Consider the following 4,794-nt stretch of genomic DNA (forward strand, 5'->3'; position numbering starts at 1 on the left):
ACACCTGAAACTAACACAACATTGTAAATCAACTCTACTTCAATAAAAAATAAATAATTTTTTTAAAAAAGAGGTACCTTTAAAAAATGAAAAAAAAATTTAAAATGAATTCAAGCTTGAAAAATGAGGTAATTTACCTATATTTAAAATGCAAACACGAAGACCTCTGAACTATACACATTCGTTCAAACTGCACTAATGATGGAAAATACAAAAAGCACAGCATTTCTAAGGAGCCACAGAGATTTCAACCATAATTATTTTCTGTTATAATAATTGTTCTTGTTTTGTCTTTGGAGAACTTTCTTTGTTTCTTTGTTTCTTTCTTTCTTTTTAAAGACAATTAGCTTAAGAATATTTTCAGGCACTACAATTTGTGACAATCAAAACAGTCTTCTAATGGGTCCACAGCATTCAGAGATTCAAGCCCAAGGCACTTTGGGGTTTGGCACGTAAAACAATAATAGAAATGAAATCTGGTTTAGAAGCAACTGTGATTGAAGAATGCACAGTCCCTTCAAATGCTGCATAACATGCACAACTGGAAAATCACCTTCTGTTGGCACTACATTTGCTTCACCAGTGCATCTTTATCCTACAACCACTAAAACACAATTAAGCAAATATACAGAAACTGAAAACAAATAAAAACAAAGATAGAAAACAAAAAACCTAAATATATTTAACATGCAATTTTAGTTAGTTACATTGAACATTCTGCTTAGAATGGAGCATGCAAAAAAGGATGGTCTGCTTTTAAGGTTTTCCTTTGAAGCTTTACATGGCAGCCAGACATCACGCACGCACACACACGACACGACACAATAATACTGTAGCAGGTCAGTGAGAAAGGCCAATACATTTTATACAGAGTTTCGTGTCTTGTGTTGTCACAAGTCCCATGATAATTTTCGAAATTAATGTTGTATTCCTAGAACAAGGAACCAACATTCCGTTATCAGGAAAATGCAAGCAACGCATGCAGATCTGAAACATGAGCCTAGATGAAGGCTGAACTACTCGGCTGGGGAGCAGAGTTAGTCACGGCGTCAGGAAGTGTGGTTTAAGCCACCAAAAGAAAAAAGAATGGGAAAAAAAGGAAAAACAACAACAAAAAAACCCCTTCCCCCTCCTTCAACCCTAAGGGCAATAAATGGAACAATGATTAAAATAATGATGGTAATAAATCACACGTCACATTCATTTAGAGAGATCACGTGGTATTAAAGTTGCTAAAGGTACTTGCAGAAAAACCACAATGCAAGCCATTAAGTAATGCCAGAAATGTTTCAACTGACCCAACCCTCAGGGTACCTCCAAAGGACTTTGTTTTTCAGTCTGAAGTCACTGTGTCCTGTTCATGCAGTGCACGCTGGACAACTCCCTCTCTGGGCCACACGTGTCCACTGGGGCACGTGGAGCTGGGCTCAGCCTTGAGATTCACATGCAGGAACTCTTACAGGAGCCTCCGGGAGAACAGATGACAGATCTGTAGCATGACACTTGTTTCAAGCACAGGAGGAACATCTAAGACCTGGGTACCCACTGCATGGAGAAGCTTACCCCAGGCTGCCCTCGGTAAGGCACTGGGCACGCTGGAGAGAACTGGGGTGCTGTATTTACATGGTGTGTGAGGTTACCACCCACCAGCACAACAAGGCACAGCCTTCCTGAAGGCGAAAATGGGCATCACACAAACCTCGCATAGCGCGGCCTTGAAACTACAGAATCTCTTAACATCAAGAACAGCCATGAAAGATGTCACACAGACCCGGTGTTTGGCTGAGATTCATATGCATTTAAGCTTTCTGCCCAAATCAGAGATAAGATTTTCAATCTCCACAAGACTGGTTTCACAAATCATCTTTCTCCTAGCTTTCAAACTGCCAGGGATCATCCAAAACAAAGTGATAGACTGATGTTTTGCTGCTAAATGCACCACTTTTGCAGTTCTACTTTAGTTAAAACAACCTTGCAGGAAAGGATTCAATGGCTAAGGGCTGCTATCAGTCACACCCACAAGCCAGTGCAGGTGACTGACCCTGATGCGGTAGGATCCACCAAAGGGAACGAATCCACATCAGCAGCACACCGTGAGCAAGAACATACAGCACCACAAGAGGCGTCAGGAACTTAAGCTGTTATTTGTGTAGGCATTCTTTGAGGGGAAAAGCCGAGGGGAAAAGCCTTCTGACCATAATCATATATCAGTAATAATAGTAATAAAAATAAAGGTATCCTAGAGAACTTGTTAAAAGGCAACACTGCCACTCTTAGACTTACATTTCGAATATAAAAGCACTGTGTTCTTCCAGGAACTTACCAAATACACAGAAACCACTGATATACTGTTACCTTTTAAATCCATGTACTAAAATCCAGATTACTAATTTGTACAAATAATGGACCAAATGTGCCATCCAAAATACACCTGCATTACACTATGTGGACCAAGTACCTGGGCTTTGCTTAAAAAGAAGTATTTATGATAAAAAAATGTAAACAATGTACAAAGCTTAGAATTAAAGGCAGCCTTTTACCCAGATTTCTAACTGTTTTGTAAAATTCTAATGGGGGGGCGGTCATTAAATGTTCACAGGTGATTCATATTTGAATTTACACTTTAAAGCCTCCAGACTGAAATGGTGCTCTGAACTTGACTTTCAAAACAAGCTGAATGTCCCGATGCACTTCCTGTGCCCAAATTTAATTTTGAATAAACAGCAGTAATACACTGAATACACTGAATACAAATGGCTTGGGTCAGCACTCCTGTTAAACTGGAGAAAATTATGTAAGCCCCACTCCAACCCACAAAGAAAGGACTGCCCATGAAGTGTGTGTGTGTGTACACACAGATCTGTTTGTATGTATATATACATTATATATGTATACACACAGATATAGATAGGTAGGTAGATATAGATACATATATATCTCAAAAAAAGGCAATAACAAAAATACCAAACTATGCTTGCATTGTGGCAGCAGAATAAGAGTGTTAAGCATGAAGGGGAAAGTGGATAAGATCTACTGCAGTTTTAAATGACTGTAATACTAGCTTATCTTTTACCAGACTTGCCTGTAAGTCCCTTCCAAACAGACAGACTTCTTTTAAGAGGAAGGAGTTCCTTACACGAAATGCTTTGTGTTCACCTAAATCTGTACTATTCAGAACAAAACCAGTTCTGCTGGCAGAGATTGTTGGTTCACAGGGACATTTAAGCTTTCATTAAACTGGAAAGCAATCAAGTCTTTATGTCTACAAATTATACATTTAATAGTTCCACAAATTTGGCAAAGTTCGTGATGACATCTAGGACGTTTTCACCAAATCGTAGACATAAATATGGAAATCATCATCAAACTTGATGAAATAGATGCTTTGGCTTCTGCTTGATGAATGACCATGCCAGTCCTTTTAGCGTCATCTTCTTTGGCATATTCCACTTGTTTGCCTACCAGGCTGTCCACAACTTCTCCCGGTTCCCTTTCTGCTGGAGGTGAATCATTAGAATCGGGCATAATGCGAAGGTCACCTTCTTTATAATCATCTAAGAGCTGGTACATGTACAAGACAGGATCTTTTTCATAGGTGATGTACAACCATGTGTTCATTAGCACGTGCTAAGAGCATTCCCCTCCACTCGTCTTTAGAGCCATCCTCCGTCTCAAACATGTGCTCCACTGCTTTGCCAATCATCGTGTCGGCTAGGTGTGCATCACTGATTCAAGATGTTGCAACTCTATTAGGGAGGACTTCAAGCGCAGAAACTCTTTCATCTTTATTAAGTTTTAGTCCATAAATACAGTCAAATCCATCGTATTTTATAAGATACAGAGGATTTACAGGCACCTGGTCCAGAATGGTTCCTTTCCACTGGGTGATGGGGCCATTACCCTGTTTCCACCCATGCTGAGTCCTGCAGCCTATGATGTTCCTCCGGGGCTGGGAAACAGGTTTGCTCGGCCGCACACTGGTCCGGTGTTTTTTGTGGGATGTTCGTTTCTTCATCATGCTTGCAGATACACCAGCGTGGCCTGCATCATCTCTGGACTGCTGGCCAGGTGTCTTCCCGAGTGGGGTCTTCATTCATCTGTATTTAAGTGAGCAGCAGAGCTGCTGGACTAGGATGAAAATTCAGTATGCTCCAATTTGAAACTTTTCACAGAATTTCAATGTTCTTGTTAATCCATCATCCCAAGCGCCTTTTTTTTGGTAAGTTCAGCAAAAATACGTGAAATCCTAAGTACTCGGCCGGCCACCTAGGCCACCGTCAGCAGCCCGCTAGCCCTGCGGTCCCGCGCCGAGCTCCTGCCCCTGCCCGACCGAGCCAGACGGCGCTGCCCCGTCCCCGGCCGCAGGGCGCATGCGCCCTGCGCCCTCCGACTTGTACCAGCAGAGCCTCCCGGGCCGGCCCCGGCCGGACGGGCCGTACTACCCAAAGGTCTTTTTTTTTTTTTTTTCCCCAACATCTTTATTGGAGTATAACTGTTTTACAATGGTGTGTTAATTTCTGCTTTACAACAGAGTGAATCAGTTATACATATACATATGTTCCCATATCTCTTCCCTCTTGCGTCTCCCTCCCTCCCACCTTCCCTATCCCACCCCTCTAGGTGGTCACAAAGCACCGAGTTGATCTCCCTGGGCTATGCGCCTGCTTCCCACTAGCTAGCTGTTTTACATTTGGTAGTGTATATATGTCCATGCCACTCTCTCACTTTGTCACAGCTTACCCTTTCCCCTCCCCATATCCTCAAGTCCATGCTCTAGTAGGTCTGTGTTTTATT

The 4,794-nt window shown here is 41.9% G+C and overlaps 1 protein-coding gene and 1 pseudogene across 1 annotated transcript in view; one reads left to right on the forward strand and one right to left on the reverse strand.

Annotated features, from left to right (window-relative positions):
- Positions 1-4,794, forward strand: part of FAM184A (family with sequence similarity 184 member A) — a 128,099-nt gene that overhangs the window by 43,913 nt on the left and 79,392 nt on the right. The window lies entirely within an intron of this gene.
- On the reverse strand, positions 3,127-4,180 carry LOC102982440 (spindlin-1-like; annotated as a pseudogene).

Source organism: Physeter macrocephalus, chromosome 10, assembly GCF_002837175.3.
Source record: "Physeter macrocephalus isolate SW-GA chromosome 10, ASM283717v5, whole genome shotgun sequence".
NCBI classification, from domain to species: Eukaryota; Metazoa; Chordata; class Mammalia; order Artiodactyla; family Physeteridae; genus Physeter; species Physeter macrocephalus.